Source organism: Dreissena polymorpha, chromosome 5, assembly GCF_020536995.1.
Source record: "Dreissena polymorpha isolate Duluth1 chromosome 5, UMN_Dpol_1.0, whole genome shotgun sequence".
Lineage (NCBI taxonomy): Eukaryota > Metazoa > Mollusca > Bivalvia > Myida > Dreissenidae > Dreissena > Dreissena polymorpha.
Window position 1 is genome coordinate 121,511,693 of NC_068359.1, and position 24,566 is coordinate 121,536,258.

Sequence of the window (24,566 nt, forward strand, 5' to 3'; positions counted from 1 at the left end):
CTGTCAATCACAGTAACCAATCAGATTGCGTTTATCGCCGAAACATGGTCCGACAAAAAACGGAGAAACGGAATACGCAATTTATGTAAACTACGCTAAGTGTGCGCACCTATTGCTTATTTGATGAATTGTACGTGCAAAAGGAATCAGCGTCATGTTTAATAAATAACGTAGTAAGAAATTATGTTAGCCTTATCACTAAATTCTAAATCATTGGCAATAATGTATACGAGGAAACGGGTTATGATTTGCGTGAAAAATATTGCTCTTATTGCAAACAGAAAACGTGTTTAATGTGGCATAATTTATATTGAGAACAAATGCCATACCAACATTGACGTCCATATTCTGATGATCATATGTTTTGGTAGTGTAACAAAGGCACGTGTGTTCAAATGAAAAATTAAATATGTACAACACGATATTCGGCGTTACATTAAAACTAGAACATTTCCTGTTGGCATTTGTAACAAAAGAAATCAAACCAAACAAATGATTACCTCTATCGCTTCCGAAACAATAAACGTACAGTTCACATATTCTGCGGATGAACTACTCGTATATCAATAAAACACAAAAGTCTATATTAAACACACTAATGGTACACAAATATTACATTCAATAATGAACTTTTTTCAAAGTCATTCTTAATAACGACATTTTAAGTAGTTCACTGAAATGTTTTCCATAGATTTTGGATGTTCAGTTGAATGCTATGATATAAAGATATCATTGAAAGCGCACGTGCGTGATTCTGACGTCACCGTCTATTCTCAGCCATGTTAACTTGCTCAGTGGTTGCATCCTGTGTTTGTATTCAAGAAGATGGTTGTTGTTCACTGCAACCTGCAAAACAAGGGATATGAATACATGTTTGTCAACGCTCTTAGCAGTACAGAATTACATAATATCCAAAGTTATTTATTTGAGGAAAAAGCAAATGAAACCTGTACAAAATCTTAGATGCTATAATGTTTAACATTATCTGCATAACCTGTTAAACGAATAATGATATCCAAGAAGCATTATCAGAAAATATGTTTTGTTTTATCGCCATCCACTGATATTTAATTTATTTCAAGAGACTCGTTCATTGTTTGGTCAAGAAATGATATAGTACATTGTATGTAATGTTCAAACAAGCAAATTAACATCTTTTGTACAAATATACAAAATACATGTTTGTTTATTAATTATCAAAATTGAAATAAAACAACAACAATAATGCGTATGCTACTAACTCATTTATTGTTACTTAAGCAAAAATTTGTTTAGCCAACAAAGCAAATTATTTTTCTTCTAGAAGACTCGGGCTAAACTCAATTGGCTCTTTCATCGTCACTACAATTAATTTAAACCAATTCAATATTAATAGTTGTGGTTGTTATTAAACAAGTGTTTAAACAAATGCCATACATACTATGGACATATCGCATATACAATTTAGGCCATGTTTATGTTTGTTTAGTGACACTGTTTTATACACGTATTTTAACATATGTTTTTAATTTCAATGAACACAAGTGAGAACTGTTCTGCACCATGTAGCGCGGCTTCTTCCAGATGGTATCTTTTTCGGTGCCATGACTGCGTGTTTTTGTTTAATAATTGTTTATGAATAGTAAAGATGTCTTTGTATGTATATTTTAAAGTCTCGGTGAGTGATATGTTACTTTTCTTAAACACATCAATATCGAATGGTGACAAAGGTTTCATTCCTGGTGTCTCTTTGTTGTCATTATTTATGAAGGAAAATGACAACTGAACGATTGAATAACAAATATTGAATTACATGTACCTGAAACATTAAAATGCAACCATATGCAACAAACACACACCTTAAAGCCTTGATTCTCCACGAGGAATATCATCTCGAAAACGGTATTGGAAACCAAGGGGAAATAACTGATAAGCGCTTTTCTTTCCCCCAGCTATTGCTCGTCTTGGTGTTGCGAACGACCACGTTATGGTTCTCACCGAAGTTGAACCGAAAGTCGCAGTGGAAGGCAATGTCCGGCCCGTTCGGTGCGCTCTCGAAGTTTACGGTGAACCTGATGTAAAGTTAATCCTGGATTTGTATTTGTTATGTATATAAATTTATTAAAAATGAATACATATAAACCGACTTGGATTAGGATGAGGGGTACCGCTTATAAATATCATACTGTTAATACTGTAACGATTGTCAGGAAAACTGCATATTAACCTGCTGGGATTAGGATGAGGGATACTGCTTATAAAGATCATTTTGCCAGCATGGACGGATCCCATGTTGTACACGAGCGGTATGGACTGCAATATATATGAACATATTTCACAAATATCCAAGAGATGCACATGATACAATATTTATTAGAAAAGCACTTATATAAAAGGTTTTTAAAATTACAATAATGGTAATGACTAAGATGAACACTTTGTATATAATCATAAATGTTGTTTTCATTCAAATGCACATATGTGACCAATTCTATGAGTCTACATTACATTTATACACTTGAAGGCTCATCAAGACCATAGACGTAACTTGTATTATTATTGACATGGCGCTACTATGAACTAATCGATAGATACCCGTGCTGAGATATGAAAAATATATAAGTATATACGCACCGGATTGAGGATTGACCCGCCAAGTCCAGTTGGAATACCTGGGTATGCAGGGGCCTGAAACAGAAAACTTAGTAAGGTTTATCGAATAGGGTTTAATATTTAATATATAATAAGACAATATGCATAAACGACATATATCAGTCAATTTTAATTAGTAACAGTCGCTAAGAACGTATGTGATGAAGTTTGGAATAAGTTACGATAGGGCGTTTTAAAACGATACAAAATAAGTTCGATATGTTTTTTGAATACGAATACCTTGTTCGACGGAGATGTGGCTTACGCGTTGTAGCGGGATGCGATGGTTATAGTCACAGAAAGGGCGTCCATCCACTTTCACCTGAAGATGCAATTAAGCTCAGCAGTAAGAGCATATAGTATGTAGCTGGCAATATATATGCCAATTTTAGATACATGTAGGTACTCAAGTGTTAAATATTTTCCAGTTTATCTAGCTACTTGAGGCCGTGTTCTATACTTACCACGGTCATATTTCGAAACAAGTATAATACTTTTTCTTTGTAAATATGAATACTTAAAAATCAAACATTTAACAAAATTGGCCACAGCTTTAAGTTAAATGTATGTCATGACACGTTGGTTTAACGTGCAACTGTTGCAGGTGCTTTATAATTATCTATATGATTAATAGTTTCACGCGTAAACCATCGATATGATGATGCAACGTTAAAAGCGCACAAACTATTGCATATTCATATGCTATCTTAAATTATTGATAATATTGTATTTAGGTGTATATCTATACCGATCAATTTCCTGAATGGACAACGATCGACACCTCCACGTATTCGCCATTACGGAAGGGGAAACCTCCGTGACGCTCTTCCTGTCCCCAGGAGCCGCTCTGAAGACTATTTCTGATGACCTGAAAGAAAAGCAAAACACTCGGAACACCAAATTTGTTTATTTTAGTAACACAAATTAACCAATTATTATACTGTTTTTATTTTCAGGAATAGTTACATAACCGCGATAAGAGCACATGCAACTTTTTGCTTAAATGCATCGTCAATATATATTGTTATATTGAAATTTAGTTATGCTGAAAACGTTGATAATATTTTAGTCATCATACTTTTCATCACAAAAGTCAATATTTAAATGCAGAATTTAGGTCTCAATAGTTGATATTGTTCTCCAATTAAATGATTGCCCCTCTCAGCACCGGATCCGAATTTTAAATGTTTAGTTAAAGTATGTAAATATACTTGGTGCGATTCATCGTAATCATTAAACCAATTGACAAGTTAGAGAGCAGACACTTTTATTTTGTTTTGATTCATACTCAACGTGAACGTAGACTCACACACATCAGATTAATTTCCAACGCGTCTTCATATCAGATTCAGTTAACAATTGTAATTTACTTTGTAATGAAGTTCTTTTACAATATATCAAGTCTTGTTTGATAAAGAGAACTAAAACAAGATATTTCGGATGCAGGACACTCGCTCTAAAAGATATACTGCAATCAATTTACAGGCAAACAGATGAATTTGAATTTGCAGGAGGCACATTAAATACAATTCTGACAAAACGTCCCACATTCGTAGTGATTCGTCCCATTACATACTCCACAAGTTGATCAAAAACTGAAATAGACAATCACGTCTTTACTTGATTTTCGCTGAAGCGCGGGTTGAAGGCCAGTGCACAGTCGCTCCTGGGATCCGTACTACCGCCACACTGAAGGCTGATCAGGAACCTGGGTATTGGTACAGAAATCTGGGGTCGGTAATCTTAAGTATTAGTATTACAATATACAAATTAACGTTAGGATTTTAGCACGTTCTTTAATGATCCGGAAAATAATATTCTGAACATAACTTTGCATCAGTCTCAAAATATTTACAGACAACATTGAATGATGTTCAACATTAAATATTGGTCACATATATATTGTTGCTTGCTCATGACCTGATTATTGAGTTTATAATGATCATGTTCGTGTAATACAATTGCAAATAATTTTGTTGCATTTCTGATCTAACTATTTACCCATTGTGATGCTTCTCCGTCGTACCCCTCACGTGAATCGTGGCGCCCTCTGTCATCCTCGTTGAAATGAGGCCCACGTATGGGGTAGTCTTAAATCACGGATATGTGCCAATGGTGTTATTATCAGGAATTGCAATGCATCTACATTGTTTAACATGGCTACAGTCTTTCTTGAAGTAAAAATATTGACAAGCCGCCAAGGAATGTTTAGGCAATTTATTGTAATATGCAAAACAGACACATAGACCATTCAGGAACTCTTTATTAGAATACCCCTAACATTAGGGAACTTAAGTTCAACTGACATAATTATGCAACGTGCATATTTATTTGATTTGAATTTGTATATCTGGACGTTCGGTTCAATTCACTCCTGGTGACAAATAATAGTTTTTGTCTATCTTGTAAAATCATACAGTTCATGCATGTGTTTCATAAATTACTTGGCGTGAAATTTAAGAATCTTTAATATTCGATATAAGCGTGTATGCTCATGTTACGGTCATATTATCCAGTAAGCAGTACTTGAAACATATGTTTGAAGGACATATGACTATAACATTATATATGCGAAATATGAATACATGGGTATCAGGCTGAAATATAAGCTGAAAACATTTAAGCATTAATAAGATCGCATGTGATTGACATTTGTTTGCACCAATCGAAACAATTGAAAAATACCAGTATATCGCAGAAATAATATTTAGCGTTTTTATATGCCCCAACTTTCGATATGAGAGGGGCGTAAGATGTTAACCTTTCGGCCCGTTCATTTCACCGTCGTTTTACTATTCGACATTTTATCTACAACCCATTTATGCAACTTCCAATCATAAATAGTGCTATGCATTGAATATAATATTGATTGAATCATTTGCTTAATTCGTATACTTAAACAAATTCAAGAATCGTTCTGGTTTAACCCGATATATTTAAAGCTAGGTAGGTTTATACGACGAGTATCATAATCCGTTATTTAAGGCCGCTTGTAACAATGTCAGCCGTAAAAAAATGTTATCAATAGTAATTGGTGTAAGCCAGTGTCACAAATGACCTTAGAAACAGGAAATTGGTAAAATCCTTATACTGCAGTATAAACCGCTAAATAAATCGCACAAATACCACAACAGTCTCACAAGAAGAACAACACTGTACTATTTTCACCATATCGGCCTCTTTGAAGATACCGACTTTAGTCGGATCGTTGTTGGTCTAGACAGACAGACAGAATGTCAGACAGAAAGAAACATAAACAGACATACATATAGACAAACTGACAGACACACTGGCACAATTATGGCGTTTCAAGTATTATCAGTTATAATAAAATATACTGAAGGGCAAATATAAGAGATATGTCTTTGTTGATACCGCAGGTGTTCTAATATCCCTTTATTTGCCTTTGGAAAGCTCAGATATCATTTAAGATTTACGAACGTAATGATAATAAGTCAATTTTGCGTTATCAGCTGAAAGAATGATTGAGCAAATAAACTGCGCTTGAAAGCACTTCAAATGCTTGTAAAGTCACAGCGTATTCAAATTTCTAGTTATTGATCAATTTTGCAATTCACCGAATAACATTATTGTTGAAATGTCTTTACAAAACAGAATTGGAAGACCAAGCGCGGGTTCATGGTTTGGAGTTTGATGGTGGTTGTGATATTTTGCTTTACATTCAAAACCTGCAAACAATACATATTGGTCTCCCTAAATTGATTAAATTGGTATCAAAACTGTGTTTTATCGTAAACTATCAGCAAATATTCCATGTGAAGAAGCTGTAATTTTATACTCGCACACGTTGCTCGACAAACACGTTTTTGTTTACAAAATGCATATTCAGTTATTAAATAATGCAGTTTAACATATATATACGTACACCACAATTACGCTTTAAATCAAATCATAAGTTTTATGTTTAAATTGTAATGCACGTATTTATTATAATTTCTCATATTATTCAATCTTAACTAAAAGCCAGTTGATATTTGCAAAATAAGAATTATAACGTTGATTATTGCAAGATTAATAATTTCATGTTCATTTTGAATATCAGTTTTGTTTACGCGTTTTTAGTATTTATTTCGTAGGCTAGCAGATGCTTCCTTCTTAACAAATCGGCAGGTTAAAAATAGTTTAGAAAGACTCGTTCTTTTTACAAAAAGTGTACGTGTCAAATCAAGGCGAATTAATCAGGATTGCGTAGTAACACGACTCCATGCTTACTGAAAAGGATATTGTCGGATATCTTCGTTGTAAATCTTGATAATTAGCACACTCGTTTTCTTAAATAAGCCCATAACAAATATTTAGAACACGACTTCAGCATTAGCAAAGCGTGATAAATATAATTCCCATTTCAATCCAAAAAATGTTTACATTTATGGTTGATAATAGTACTGTTCGCATAGTCTGCAACTCGTTCTTTTTCGTTCCGATGCGTTGGTTTTAATATCACAAACAACGAAAATCCACAAACGCAGTCAGAAAATGAATAATTATTTTTATACAATACATTGATAACGGAATCGAATACGACACATATAATGTTAGCGCGCGCATGTCGTTAATATAGGAAATATATTTAAGATATAAGGTGACAGTGACATAAAATAGCCCATATATAAGATTTCATACAATTTAAAATTATCGATGTACCTTCTTACAAATTACATGCAGGTGGCAGACTGACGTACATAAAATTCACCTATATAACACAACTGCTTAAAACCAAATGCACTAATGTCCTAGTTGTTGTAGTTCGTAAATAGTTAATGACTTATGAAAATACTTCATAAGATATGACTTCAATACAATAATTAAAATATACAATTACGCAAGTATTCCATTCACCGGGTTTCTGACTACATTAGACATCGTCGCAAGGTGTTTTCATCAAACTGCAAAGTGCTCATTTTTAGCAATCCTAGTGAACTCAACTGAACAGAAACTCAACGATTTCAAAAGCCAATCGATGCCTTATACACACACGCTTTACGCATTAAAAGTTTGTTGAATTTATAATAATATCATTTGTGACATGCTCATAAGAAATGGAAATAAATTTTATTGTATAATAGTATGCAGTTAATTAATACATATTTAGAATTAACGAATTACGAAATAAAATCCGCCCAATATTTAGGACGTAATGTAATCATAATTTGCAATTACTACCAGGCCTTGTATGTTTAATGACCGTCTGTACATTAAACGGTTCTTTAATCTATCTATGTGTTGGGCAAGTATCTGCACCGAGTACTCTATATATACGGATAATAAAGTAATGTCCCAGTTTCGTTTTGGTGGGGAAAAACTATGACATTAAGCGATGTAAAATATAACAAGTTATTAAATAATCATGCTTTCAGTACAGTTTATAAAACGGGTGTGCATATTGTAAGGTATATGTTTGTTTCAGGTAATATCTTGTGTCAACGTATTGCATATAAGCAGACTACGCGATAATATGCGTAAGCGGCCCTGTTAGCTTAATCGTTAGAGCACTCGCACTGAAGGCGGGATGTTCGGGTCCGTATCCCGGACTGGCTGCATACTTTTCACCACCCGGCAACAATGGCGCCCAGCGTGGGACCTTTGTGCATGAAGCTCTACATTGCACCTGCCCATGTGTTCGTCGTTCTATAACGTTATAATCTATAAGGTAGAAGCTTGAAATTGACTATGGTACTATGTGCATGTCCATGTGTCGAAGACTGTATAGTAGTCACGTAAATTAAAACACAGCCTTCGCAGAACCATTTCACCCAAGCAAAAAATATAATTGAAATCCAATAAAGGAATATTTTCTTATATGATAACATTACTTTAAATACAATATTACAAAACGACATTTTTAGATTGAAGTTAACAGAGTGTGACATGTTTAAAGAAGTCAGAATTCCGGTAAGTATAGTATTTTCATAATTATTACAATAAATATAAAGCTCGAAGGGAATTCAAATAATATGGCGGAACTTTAAGAGATTATGTTAGATGACCGCTTTTAAACGACCAATAAACAAAATAAGTACAATTTGATACTGATTTATTTTTACATTTGTTGAGTGGTCTAAACTTAAATTACAACACTTCGCATAGAGAGATGAGTAGTCTTTAGTTAATTTTGAGGACTCAATGTTACAATCGTGCACGTTTACACTTGTGATATATGATTTAAGATTAATCACCAAATTTTTATATTTTTACAATTTACTTTACTATGCTTTATATTTTCGACATGTTAAACAATTTCTTAATATTCAAGTACCCCAAAACTTATAGCAAAATTGCGAACAGTCGTCTTCAATTACTAAAACAACAATAGCTAGCAAATGTATGGTAAATCAATCAGGATTTATAGTCTTAAGCTGATAGAACAAAACACATCGTTTATTACCCAGGTTTACAAAAATTCACCTTGCGGTTATTATAATAAATTGATCGATGGTGGAAATAATCGTATTCTTGGCTTATGATTTCACAATGTGAATCGAAACACTATCGAAATATGCATTCTAAAATCGTTAATAATACAGCATGAAGGACATTATCTGAAACTGACAATACTCGCATTTATATATTTTCCAGTGGTCGGTAATTATTGTAACAACAATTAATCCCCTTGTACTTTTTCTGGAGTTCTTTCTAACAGACGAAATGCAGTTTAAAAGGAGCACTTCAACAACTCGTAATCAGGTTTTACTTTTATAACAAATTGGGGTTTGATAATATGTAAAGGCGGCATGCGTATTTAGAAATCACATGTACATTTAACATAAAGGATGGTTTTCTTCCTTAGGAAATGCATCTGAGGTTTCAATATTACAATATAACCAGATAACGAGCACAACATTACTCATATTAATGATATTATTTATTGTACAAATCCTTGAGAAAGCATAAACAATATGTTCTGGCGTTCTTGCTGTCCACATCACGTAAACTGTTTTGTACAAAAAGTTAAAATGTCAGTTATTATTTTTCTTTATTTCGGTCAATGTTCCGGTCATGATATAGCCTCACAACAAATAATATTTTTGGCATTGTGTTTTTCGTGACAATAGAACTTCTAAGTAGAGGAGTGAGTCTTTAATAAGGACATGACAATACGCAAGTAAGCCTTTCATTTGTTATTAATGGCTTCGCACTGGAGTGCGGCGACTAGTACGTAATGCGTTTTATTTCGATTATGGGAGGAGAAGTTATTTTACGGATCAATGTATATATGAATATATATGTTTTAAGAATATATTGCATAGTGGTGATTTTTTGTGTAAATTAGTGCAAATAAGTACCGCATTTGTGCCTATTACATTTATTACAACATGTATTGCCAATAATGCAAAGCTTATTGTTTTAATTAGTAACTGATCACAGGGGAAAGATCACCGGGACTGGGCAAATACGCGAAATTTTCTGGTTTAAGTTTGTATAAAAACACAACATAATCAAAATATATGTATTTGTGGTTTTTCTAACAATAGCGCAGACCTTTGCTGTTCGAGTTTTGGTTAACGCGTATTTTCTTCAATTTTACAAGACGACAGCGATTACACGGTTAATTGCTTTATTGATAACCGTTACACTACAGTCATTTATTAAGGCAGTAAGTGCCTAGTGAGATCGGGAATAGTCGGTCGAAATCGCCGTATTCGGAAAACGTTTCGGCTATTAGCGATATCTACGGTAAAATCCGGAAATTATACTAAATACACGAAAAACATTTGTGTTTTTTATGTAAGAGTTAAATTTGCTTATCTCTTTAAGATTTAATAACTATGCAATACAACTATAAGTTAAATTAATGAGTTTCATAAAAAATGTTTGTGTTTATGACGTCACGGTTGTTGACATTTTCTTAGCAAAATGAAAGTGCGAAATAAAAGCGAGCGATTGGCAAAATCAAAAAAGAAGCAAACACCGATCGACGACGTTGTGTTCGATAACAATTATTCATTTACCGAGCTCTGCGATGGCGATTTGTGTGAAAATGACTCACGTAAAAGCTATTCGCATTTTCTAAATGGCGTGAGAAGAGTAATCAGAAGTTGGTGGGGGGATGGAATAAGATTGATTGACTCGTTGAGCTGGAGGTTTTGCTGAACAAATTACATCATGGTCAGTTTTGTAATCTGTGTCTCATTCCTTTGACAATATATAACATTGCCGGCGAACTACAAAATGGCCTCAGTGGTTATTTGTACGTTGTATGTGAAAACCATGACTCTAAAAAAGTCATCCGTGTTGCTTATGGAAAGCAGCACCATCTCAAGATCAGGGGAATGCCATGCTTTGACGTAAATACCAAGCTTGGAACAGGCATGCATGTCTTCATTTTTCAAACTTCCATTTCTATCAATGTTTAATCATTGTACAATCGCCATTGATCTTTTGACTTCGTACACATTTTCAGACCCCTTTAAATTCGAAGTGTTATTCCCAGTGACTATTTGTTTATCGTGTTATATATAAGGAAACATTCTGGTGTCCATCATATTCAGTTTTCAAATTGAGTTTCGCATTTGTGTTGTCAAATCCAATTGATTGCTAATTCATGCTATTTAATAATGTAATGATGATACCAAAGGTGTATATGAAAATAAATTGTGACGGCATTATTAAATAACTACGGCCTTATTTCGTTTTCATGTTCATATCATTTTCAATTCTCTTTTCAGAAATGAAAGTCAGTTTGGGCAGGCCGGTGAAGGTACATAACTTGCTAACCACTCTAAACGTAAGGCTTATTGCAAAAAGAAATCTTAAGAAGATGGAGGCTCGTGCTGGGGAGGCCATCAAGAAAATCTCAACTGCGTCGTCTAACAAGGCTGCCATTGATGCTTATGTGAAAGAAATGGAGTAAGTGTAAAAACTAACTTGTAATACAATGTTATTGACTATTCTGGTGCCAAATGTTTGTATTTTTTCTCATCAACTGTCTTCTTATTTCCTATTCCAGATGAACATGCAACATATTAATATTAATTGTTTTATTAAAGGCGCTGTGTTCATAGTTTGTAAAAATTACATTTTTAAAAAGATTTTTGGTTATAACCCCAGGGCAGGCACATTATTTAAATATTTGTGATTGTTATTATAAATATTAAAAGATATTCCAAATATTACATTGTTTATGCCCCCGGATCGAAAGGTCGGGGATATATTGTTTTTGGCCTGTCTGTCTGTCATTCTGACCCAAAACTTTAATATTACAGTAAAGTTTTGCAATAACTTTTGAAATATTGAACATAGCAACTTGATATTTGGCATGCATGTGTATCTTATGGAGCTGCACATTTTGAGTGTTGAAAGGTCAAAGTCAAGGTCATAGTTCAAGGTCAAAGGTTAAACATTTAAAAGTTTATTATAATAAAGTTTTGCAATAACTATTGAAATATTGAATATAGCAACTTGATATTTGGCATGCATGTGTATCTCATAAAGCTACACATTTTGAGTGGTAATAGGTCAAGGTCAAGATCATCCTTCTAAGTCAAAGGTCAAACATTTAAAACTTTAATATAGTAAAATTTTGCAATAACTTTTGAAATAGTGAACATAGCAACTTGATATTTGGCATGAATGTGTATCACATGGAGCTGCACATTTTGAGTGGTGGAAGGTCAAGGTCATCCTTCAAGGTCAAAGGTGAAAAATTTAAACCTTTAATATTGTAAAGTTTTGCAATAACTTTGGAAATATTGAACATAGCAACTTGATATTTTGCATGCATGTGTATCTCATTGAGCTTCACATTTTCAGTGGTGAAAGGTTAGATCAAGGTCATCTTTCAAGGTCAAAGGTCGAAAATTTAAAACTTTAATATAGTAAAGATTTGCAATAACTTTTGAAATATTTAACAAAGCATTTTGATATTTGGAATGCATTTGTATTTCATGGAGCTGCACATTTTTAGTGGTGAAAGGTCAAGGTCAAGGTCATCTTTCAAGGTCAAATGTAAAAAAGCGGTGCATTAGGGGGCATTGTGTTTCTGACAAACAGATCTCTTGTTTTAAACGGAATTCATTACTTTTAGTAATATATCTTATGAAGGAGCATGGGTATATAAACATTCTGACCTATTCATATAAATGGAGAATTCTTTTCACAAGCGATCATTTGAGCTCAACGACTTTCAATATGTAATGTGCTTGTTGTGCTGAAAATTGATTTGTCTCATAACCAAAGATCATATAAGGCATCAGAATGAAATTTAAAAGGGAATTATACAATTCATGAAATAAGCATTGTGTGAATTTAATTTTGTATTTCAGTTCGAGGTGCAGAAATGCCCAGATTGCTGCTGCGCATTTGATGACGGGTTTTGAGTTCTCAACATATGTGAAGACAACAGTGCCAATTTCTTCAGAAGCTCAGAAAGTGATTGGCATCTCTGTTGATGATCATGGCATAATGCGTGTTCATAGTGTATCAATTAAAAAATCTCTACATGATTGTATGTTGTGGCTTGCAAAGTTTCTCAGAGCCTTTTTTAAATGCTCATAATGGGCGCAGGTTTGAAATATCGGTTTTGGTTAATGCATTACTGAACACACACTGTTTTGAAACGTTTTATAATTGTGTAAGCAGTTCTGTTGACTCTTTGCCGGTTTTCAAAAATCGAATCCTGGACAGTCGCACAAACAGGAAGATCTAGTTAACTTGTTCTCCAGGCAACCTGCAACGCCCACAGTGCACCTGATGATGTTGAAGCACTGGGATCTTTGCTTAAAACATGTAAAAGTACTGACAATATGACCCACATTTTTACTGTTACTGCAATTCATAATTCAGTTTGTTTAAGTCATGAAAAGCCTTAAAGGCAAAGAACATTAGATTGTTAGACGTGCTGTTGCAAAGATTAACTCTAAAGCGACCAACAGCTAAAAACATTGCGGGATATGGACTGGCCTTGTGTTATTTGAAAGCCATATTTTCTAGTTCCGGAGAGGATGACTTTAGGGATACTTTCATTGCTAAAAACAATGAGGGACTACCAAAAGTCACAAACGCAAAATAATATTTCATCTTAAGTGGTACCTAAAATCGGTCAGTTTTTTCTGTGACGAAACGTGACGGAACGAGATAATATGGCTTTCAAATGACACGCGGCCAGTCAAAATCACGCAAATCACGTAAATTATGTACATTTAGTTGTCATTAATCTGGCTGTTTTTATTAAAATATAAGTTGTATATTATTGTGCCACATGTTTAAAGAAACATGATAACTTATACATCTTTATGCAACGTAATATTGTGACAACTTTGACATTTTGTGGTGAACTGCGCTTGTATTCATATGTTGCCTTTTGACTTTAGGTGACCTTAAGATTGTATTATTAGCTCGGCTGTTTTCGTCGTCCGCCGTCCGACGTCCGCCGTCGCGCGTAAACCTTTACAATGGCTCTAAAATTAAAGTGCTTCCCCAAACGTCGTTGAAACTTCATTTGTACATGCACCTTAATAATTTCTACATGCCACATTCATTTTTGGGTCACTAGGTCAAAGGTCAAGGTCACTACGACCTCTAATATAAAACTTTTATTTTGCCTCTTACATCATAGTCTTTCCACCTACAACTTTGAAACTTTATATGTATATGCACCTTGATGAGTTCTACATGCCAAACCCATTTTTGAGTCACGAGGTCAAAGGGCAAGGTCACTGTGACCTATAATATAAAAGTTTACCTTTGCCTCTAACATCATAGTGCTTCCACCTACAACTTTGAAACTTCATATGTACATGCAACTTGATGAGTTCTACACACCACACCCAATTTTTGGTCACTAGGTAAAAAGTCAAGGTCACTGTGACCTCTAATATAAAACTTAAACTTTGCCTATAACATCAAAGTACTTCCACCTACAACTTTGAAACTTCATATGTAGATGCACCTTGATGAGTTCTGCACGCCACTCGCATATTGGGTCATTAGGTTAAAGGTCATAGTCACTGTGACCTCTAAAAAAAATTCTGACAAGCTTTCGCAGCCGAACGTGGCACCCGTCATTTTCTTCACATGTCATTGTTTATAACTGTATCTTTTAATAAGCAACTAGTAAACCCCCAAAAAGAAATGATATACAAATTTATACTTATATTCATTGCGTGAAAATGAATTGGGGTAGGCATCCTCAAAGTAAAATTTCTTGAGATAGAAACGGTAAAACTTCCTGCATTTAATCACGCAAAAAGTGACAAAATACGTAATTAAGTTTCATGTCACTGAACCATTTGTTGTCGTTTTTGCCATTTTATCCAGATCAGTGCATATATTATTGGACATCAAAGGCACAATTCTCTTTCAATGACACTTTTTTTATTTCTGTCTCTACTAACAAAATCCAATCGAGTTCGTTTATTAAGTTAATTTGTTAAAATAAATGTAAATCCCATTACAACAATGGGTAAATCCATAGAAAAAGTCCAACCGAGTCAAGGGGTAGGTGTTTTCAACCAAGTATAAAAAGTTAACCGGATGGTTAAAAAAATGTTAAATTAGTTGTGATATACAATTTAGTATGTGGAAATAATAACAAAAAGTGTTTCAGGAAAAGTACCCATAAGGCTCCCACTACCTGAAAATCTTAGTTACAAAGTGATTTTTCAAGCGGTTCCGTAGTGTAGTGGTTACACGCTGGCTTCACATGTGATGGGCCCAAGGTTCGAGCCCAAGTAGAATCAAATTATTTTATTTGTGTTCTATGTTAACTTTTTGTTTTGATGTAGACATTTAAGTTTAAATAAATATGCTGTTTTATTGTAACCATTTTTATACGCTCGTTTTTGAAAACGGCGGGCAGGCGGCGGGCGAGCGGCTGGCGGCGGGCGGGCGGGGGTGAGCGGCGGATGGGTTGCGGGCGAGTGGCGGGCGGACGGGTGGCGGGCGAGTGGCGGGCGGGTGGCGGGCGGGTGGCGGGCGGGCGGCGGGCGGCGGGCGGGCGGCGGGCGGGCGGCGGCGTCCACAGCAGTGTCCGTTCTCTAATTCAAACAGTTTTCATCCGATCTTCACCAAACTTGGTCAGAATTTGTGTCTAGACAATATCTAGGTCATGTTTAAATATGGGTCATGCCGGGTTAAAAACTATGTCACTAGGTTCCGTAGTGCATTTTAAGTATGGTATTTAGCTCGGGTACGCAATACAAGAACAATGCAGGTGAAAAGCATTACAGTCTGATACTTAAATTTAACGGCATGTTCGTTAATTATTTGTACATGTCCCCCATTTGTGTTCAGCTGAAAGGTGATAAGCTCGTACAGGTTGCGAAAGGCTTCGACGAATGTTTGTGTCTGCCGTCCTAGAGTGCATGCATCCGATTAAAGAGTGCGTTCTCGCGCCCGTCCTATGATACCAATGCTTATTACCTGCAATAACTTGACACGGACATGGTTTTCATCACAAATGTCAAATTAAATATTCAAATATTATAAAAGTGTATGTACTGCGCTAACCTCTTCATCATTAATGTGGGCATATGCTTAGAAAGTAAATATAACATCATCATCAGCAGCAGGGGCAGCTATTTTATTTAAACCCAGCCATTGGAACGACAACGATGTAGTTAAGTGTACTCGGATATGCAGAAACTATGCGCAACGTATGTTGTATCTGATATGTGCAGCAAAAATTTCGAAATTGAGTTTCGTATTATATCACTTCTCTTTTTTAACGGGTTTGGCCTTGTTAACATTGTTGATGAATTATTAAATACCACAAATGGGCTCATTGTCGAAAACACGACTAAGACATCATATAAACAAATTATCCATTGACTGTAAGCGTGATTTCGTATTACATTGCAATCCGGAATAGTTATTTAACGCATTGATTTTGCACGTAACAATTTCGGGAAACGAACGAGTCACAACGAATTACTTTACAATTTGCAAAACGGTTGAGAAAGCCTGCGAAAACAATGACCGAACACGTGTTAAACAATATGATTCCTTTGATAAACGTTAAGTACTTATTTCGACACAATCAGGTTGTTTTAGGTTAAAAACAAAATAAATGCATGCATATACTACAATGCAAATTATATAAACACAGCTCTATGTAAAGCTTTGGAGCTGTATATGTATACATCTTTTAACCGTTAAAACTTAATAACAGAAATTGTTAGCAGTATGTAGCATATAGTTATTAGTCTTTCCATCCCTTTAGCAAATGATGGCTATGTATTTTTCGTTTAACGTTTGCTGAAATAACAAGGTGTAACACTGTTCGGGTACTAATTCTAACGTTTTAGAGGGACATATAATTATGTATTGTGTGCATTTTTTTCATTTGAGGCTAAATATCTCCGCCACGGCAACTATCCAACATCGAACAATAACGCGCTTGTGGTCTTGCATTCATTTAAATAATTTAATTTTAAACAATAGCCTTTGTTGGTGCATTGTAATATTGATCAATTTAAAATACGATGTAACATAAACTAAGCACTTCACACATTTGAAAGGCTTTCAATGACAGTTCAAATGCTCGATTGATATATTGCATTCATTTCAAAGCGCAAATTTAAGTGCCTGTATATAGATTATTAAACCTGATATGATTAACGCTTGGTTTTGAATTTACTTATTATTTGAATATTGCAACTAATTGGTATCATCACATGAGAAACTCTCAATCCATCCGATAGTCTTTTATTGTAACGTATGATATGCGGTAATGTGGCTGTACTAGAAACTGAGTGTGTGTCTGTGTGTCTGTCTTTGTGTCAATGTTTATATGTATGTTTCTCAGCGTGTTTCGCAGTCTGTCTGTCTGTCTGTCTGTCTGTCTGTCTGTCTGTCTGTCTGTCTGTCTGTCTGTCTGTCTGTCTGTCTGTCTGTCTGTCTGTCTGTCTGTCTGTCTGTCTGTCTGTCTGTCTGTCTGTCTGTCTGTCTGTCCGTCCGTCCGTCCGTCCGTCCGTCCGTCCGTCCGTCCGTCCGTCCGTCCGTCTGTCTGTCTGTCTGTCTGTCTGTCCGTCCTAAGTTTCTTGCTTTTCTCTCAGGTTGTCTGGAACAGTCTTCAGAGTGGCTCCTGTGGACCGGAAGAGCGTTACGGAAGTTTTCCCTTCCGGCGCGAGAAAAAGAGGATGTGTCGATCTTGATTCATGCAGGGACGTTTTTGGTATACTGGTGTTCCCACAAATCCTCTATGAAAATCTTACAGCAGCAAGCATGCCATAACAATAGTTTGTGTGCTCTGTGAATTTCAGGAACAAAGCAACACTTATATCGAGAGTTTTGGAGCGATCTTTGTTTTAGCATATACTATTAGGAACATAGAGCAGTGTCAGTTCAAACTCATGAACTGTCCAATGTGTTAGTAAGTATGCAATTTGGAAGAATATACTTTAAAGTACAGTTAGAAAATTAACTATTTCCTTTTGTATAGAGTAAGTTATTATCGAATAAGTCCTTACATACCTGTTTTGACTGGAAGCAAGATATATCTTTAAAAATGTATAGTCGACGTTTATCCTGAAATACAGTTTGAAAATTTAAGTTTGTAAATAAATGATTGGAAAACAAATGTGTAAATGCTGTTGTTTCGTTTCACTTGTAAGACGTGTACCCACCGCATGAAATGTGTGTCATTAAGTGCACGTTTTATATAGACCACACGATAATATTCGTGGATACAAAAGTATTCTACGGGAGATCACAGCATATCTGTTCTTCAAAGGTTTATCTCCTCGTTATATAGCATAGTAAAATTTGACACGCTGATTTCGACAAATTGAAATCACGCGAAAAGAGCAGTGTCATACGACAATTGTAATTATGGTATTTCGGCCGGCGTAGCTCTCAGCCCAGCTTGCGCATGTTCGCAATCGGTGTCTGATCACTAAGTATATATGGCTTAGTTATATATCTCCTGATCAGACTGAGAGATTGCATGCTGGGCTATAGCTAGGCTGATCGCACATGGCATAAGACCCATTTTGCTTGACGCAGGTCTTAGACAATTCATTTCTTATTGTTAATGGAACATCTAGGCAAAAAACTTTTCGATTCCAAATTGAGGCAAAAGTTCGTTATTTAAAGCTTAATATATAGCATATTGAGATTTCTAGGTACGATTTCAAGACGCCTTGATCGAATACGTTAAACACGTGTTTTAGTAATAATTAAACTATGTATTTCCCTGTTATCATGACACTACTATTTCGTTAGTTTTGTTTTCTCATCTTGAATGCAATACTGTATTATATATGTTTATTGATAGTCAATCATGTCTTCCCCAAACAATTTAGTTACCGAGTTCTGACCCTGTAATTCTGCGACAAGGATTTTAAAGCGTGATTGTAACTGGGCAATCTAAAACTGGGTATTCTAAATACTCAAATGGATTCCCACTGCGCTAAAATCGTTCAACATGACTTTATTGTTACGACTCTTTATTACGAATTATGTCTTAAGCACTAGTGAATGATGCAGATTCCAGCATATCGAAAGTACCGCTGCCTCCTAAATAGGATAACCCATCAGTTCAACGTTTTACTAAAATAAATCACTTTACGCCATCAAACCACTGAGAAACATGTTCCGAACATGATTTAAAAAAAAAAATCAATAATTATGATTACAATGAAAGGTAAGTATTCCTAATCCATTACTGTTTCCACAAATCATTATTTTTAATTATTAAGATAACTTATTGCATGTTAATGAAAAAGTGTTATTAGCTCATAACCAATATAAATAAAATACGTTGGTAAAATGAAAATGTACCCGACGTATTTAATTAATTAAATGTCGTGATATAGCACCCTTATTAAATCGTAATTCATTCACAACCGAGTTCACAGTTTCGGTTTAGAGATGGTAAAACATCATACCTAGCAACGGTATATTAGATAACATTAATTGCACTATGTCATACAATCACAATTAACTTGTTAATCATTTTTCGATTAACCTTGGCAATCGGCTGTTTCAGGCGCCTGGATACCCCGGTATTTCATGGCTATGTCTGGTCGATTCTCAATCCGGTGCGTATACATTATATCCCTTGCTAGTCACAACAAGTTTTGACATTTATCAATTGGTTCTTAGTAGCGTCATGTCTTGTAGATTAGGTAGAGTAATTGACTCGGTCAAGAAATTCATTTTAGTAGTGTCAACGAAATGATAATAAATGTAATAAAGATGCATTAAATGTGCCAAATAATTATGTTCATTGTAATGAATATAAAATCAATGTAAATAAGCACTGTTTACATCTAGGTAATATTTGTTTGTTTGTTTGAAAGGATCACTTATTGTGGGAAAGATGACCTGAATCCCCTCTCCTAATCCAAGAGGCTTAACATTTAGACATTATTAATAATTTAATATGAATCTTGATAAATTGAAAAATCAATTTGTTGTAATGTGCATGTTTTCGAAAGGTATACATAAGGCAATATTAACAAACTAATCATACTTGTTCAGGAAAACTGTTAACAGTTGTACCAGTACAAAGTGTTTAGAACAGTGTTACGTATTGTCACTTAGCTGACAACTATTGTACCTGAATACATGGTAAAGGGAATGAACGTTTACTTGTCCATGGTTAAATCCCGCTTAAGTTATGTATCTGAGTCAGAAGGTTATAACGCGAATCCTTAAATAACCGCTACCTTTTGCATGGGCTTAATTGTTCTGCACTTTATGCCTCAAATAAGGTTGTTCAATCAATCGAAAGAACGAAGAACATATTTACATGCCCTAAATTATGAGCTCCAAATCTCACAAAAACGCCCGGGAATGCTTTCAAATAGACTTTTGCATGAAGCGGTGGCCTAATTGATTATGTCTGATTTTAAATTTGCCAATTCTTTGACGAATACATTAATGTAAAAATCTTTTGTATAAGTCATAAATCATATATATTATCCTGCATTGCAAAAGCAATTTGTCCACTTCTATTTGAGTGATTATGAAGCCCGCCGTGCAGAAATGAATATGGTTTCCGCCTAGCAACATGGGGATCACGGGTTCGATCCCCACTGTGCGAGCGTTCTTGAGATCTCCCTCAAAGACTCCAAGTACTGGTTCTTGGCACAGTAAACGTACGCAAAAGCGTTTCAATAAGCCCGAGGCTTTCGTTTCAATCGAAATAAAATAAATAGGTAAAACGCTTTTTAAGGGACTTGGTCACTGATTTTCTTTTTTTTAAATATTGGTAAAATACAATTAGTATCAAAACTGTTAGCGCTAAAAAGCATATAATACGAAACTATAATACAAAATAAGCAATGGTGGTTGAATCCGGGATCTTATAAGCAAAAACATATGTGCTACCACTTAACTAGGAAGAATTATAAATGTTGAATGCTTAATTAAACACTTTGTCGAATATATACGTCTTGTTAAGTTATCGATGAAAAGCGTTTTAAACGCCTATTGTTTTCAATTAACGAACATTATTTACATTTTTAGATAAGGCTGTTTAGGTTCTTATTTAAATATAATGTATACAATCTTTATAGATTATGTGACACTATTTTTAAGGCCAAATGCCGATATTATAACGAAAAATACCATTCGATAAATATGTATATTCTAAAACGATTACAATCACCAAGAGCAATTTTATAAAATAGTATGATACTAAAAACGATAATATTTTTTTTTCGTAAACCTCTCGGGTATCTATGCCACCTACATTGGCTCTGTCGTTATTTTTACACAACGCGCATGACACGGAAACTCGTCCATTGTTATTGCGGATCATAGCGTGAACACTTCCTGCTTTACGTGAACTGTGACAATCAATATCGTGTAACGTTAATTAACGTCGCACTGAAGTGCGGCGACTAGTATGCATTACATTTTTTTCGCTTATGGGGGGACAAGTTATTTTACGGATCAATGTATGTACTTTTTTCATAATATCTTGCATAGTGGTGATTTTTTGTGTAGATTAGTATAAATAAGTACTGCATTAGTGCCTATTACGTTGACTTCAACATTTAAAGCCAATAATGCAAAGCTAATTATTTTAATTAATAACTTACAACAGTGACTTGGCAATTATAAAAGATCACATGGACTGTGAAAATACGCAAACCGGTGAAACTTTCTGGTTTTGTAAAAAACACAACTTCTTTGTTCCACTATCCTAGCAACCACCTAGTGACTAATAAAGGCGCTATCGAGCGCGAAGTGCGACACGTATTATTGATTGTAATAATGAGTCTTGATAAAGGAAGCAGCCGCTTATCAATCAGGAGTACCATCACAGCACCCCAGTCTCATTACTATCAAGTCCTCAGCGCTGTAGCCACGCTGAGGCACACCGAGGCAGTTGCCTAGGCTAAAATTTGCAGAGCATTGTTGAGATTACAAGGGAAAAAAGGAAAATTTATGTCAAAGAATAAAATCTTTATAAGAAATTGAGGCAATTTAATGAATTTAAAGCAATTATGATATTCACAAAAAAAATATTATCATTGAGTACAATTGGTTCATGTTGAGGCAGATAATTATTTCATTTGATTTACTTCAATTGATGCCAAATGGCTCAGCAAAATGATCAGAAAAAATCCGCATATTAAACAGAGCGTCGCAATGTACACTTCGATGTTACAATCATTGTGGACATCGGAACGTACCGAGCGAGGGTCGGGTGTTTTACGGCCAGGTCTGGGTCTTTTTGGACATGGACACACTTCGGGTGGTTGGCGTTTTCGCCTTTATTGGAATTCTCATTATGGCCGGCGTCGAGTTTAATCCGGGACCGTTTCAGGTGGTAAGAATCTTTGTTTACATTTTGAATTTTCAAATCATGATTAAACTTTTTTTATATAAAGATGTTCAAGTCTTTTCGTTTTAATAGTCAATGAAGTTGAAGACAGAACGTTGATGATAGAACGTTGATGATAGAACTGTCAACTGACAGAAAATGATGACGCAGTGCTAAAGCAAAATGTTACACAAGAAAATTGAAAAAATGGTAAAAAACTTGACTGATTTAAGTTAAATATTTTTACTCCTCATGATAAGCAAAATGCCTCTGAGTCGCAAACGGTACGGCGTCAGACTCTGAATCCATTGCTCACTATTATATTGTCACTGCGTTGGTTCGAATCCCAGTAGGTCCGTGTTTTAGTAAATTCCATCAAAATGCTTTTGATTTAATGCATTTAAATATTTCTTTAAAGAGCCTTATTGTGCTTTCAAGCTCTAAATGGAAAAACAAATCGTCCACGAATTTTTCACGGTGAGCTTGTCTGAACTACAACAGCAAGTTGGCGGAAGCTGATTTGATGTTAACTTAAGAAATAATATTTTTTTATTGGTTCTTGTACATGTGAGCGGAGTTTTAGCGCATTGCGAAGGCTTAAAACGTGGACACGTTCTAATATGAAAGAGGAACGGCTTAATGGCATCGCTTTAATGTTTGTGCATAAACACATTCCAGTTGATCGAAAACAAATTCTTCAAATGTGGGATTTGACTGGAGACAGGAGATTTGAATAAGCGTTAAATAAGATTGATATTTAAAAGCTGAAGAATAATAAAACATGTTCATGAAACATTATTCGCTAAAATGTTTGATAGATCTGTTTCTTCATATTTTAAGGTAGATCTACTTTATTTTAGTTTTACAATAATAAATATGTAAAGCACATTCTATTATACATATACATACTATGGCCTGTATGAGAGAGCTGCGTCTCAATTTTTTTTTTCTATCTGACTTTATATGAAGTATATGACTATTTTTCTGTAGTAAAGTTTGTTATATCATTGTCACTTCAAACAGTTTGTTACATCATTGTCACTTCAAACACCGTTTATGGTACCAGAATATAAAATTGACAATGAACTTGTAGCAGATTTTTTGTATACTTTATTGATACCAAACAGTAATATGTATCGTCCACGAGTCCGATAATTTAGGTATAAAATGTAGTTTAAATGGCCTTTAAAACGCACCAGAGACGTTCTAGGTATAAACAATTTCAGGGGGGGGGGGGGCATGCACCCCCTAGAAGAACCTAAGATACTGCCTCGGCTTAAATTTGGGTCTGGCTACGGCACTGGTACTCCTACAGGTTTTTTTTTAAGAACCACATATAACTATCCAGCGTTTAAACTGCCGGGTTTACATTCAAACCGACTATTAATAGCTTATAAATATCTTAATAAGAAGGTGATTTTTCAAGCGGTTCCGTAGTCTACTGGTTGCACGCTCGCTTCCCATGTGAGAGGTCCAAGGTTCGAGCCCCAGTAGAATCATTTTATTTTTTGTGTTCTATGTTAACTTTTTGTTTTGATGTAGACATTTTAGTTAAAATAAATATGCTGATTTATTGTTACCATTTTTAGCTCATCTATTTTTTGAAAAAAAAAGAGCTATTGTCATCACTTTTGGCTATTTCTTTTAAACTTCAAATACTTTCATGCTATCATGAGGGTACTGTACCTTGCAAGTTGAATTTCACCTTGACTTTAGAATGACCTTGACTCTCAATGTCAAATTATTAAATTTTGCTAAAATTGCCATTACTTCTTTATTTATGATTAGATTCGAGTGATACTTTGACAAAACAACTCTTACCTGACAAACCACAATAGACTCCACCCAAACCATTCCTCCGCCCCCCCCCCCGCCCCCCACGCTCCCCCGAATAATCCCCCCGAATCCCCCCTCACCCCCCATTATTTTTTTTAAGTTAAGGTCATCTAATAAATAACCACCACACCCTCACACTATACCCTCCCACCCCACCCCAAAATATAATGTTTATGCCACACCCCCCCCCCGGTAGGGAGGCATATAGCAGTTTAACTGTCCGTCAGTATGTCCGTCCGAAAAAAACTTTAACATTGGCCATAACTTCTTCACTTTTGAAGATAGCAACTTGATATTTGGCATGCATGTGTATCTCATGGAGCTGCACATTTGAGTGGTAGAAGGTCAAGGTCAAGATCAT

The 24,566-nt window shown here is 35.0% G+C and overlaps 1 pseudogene; it reads right to left on the reverse strand.

The window, feature by feature from the left end:
- Positions 1 to 1,849: 1,849 nt before the first annotated feature.
- On the reverse strand, positions 1,850 to 7,524 carry LOC127880573 (galectin-4-like; annotated as a pseudogene).
- Between the last annotated feature and the right edge of the window lie 17,042 nt (positions 7,525 to 24,566).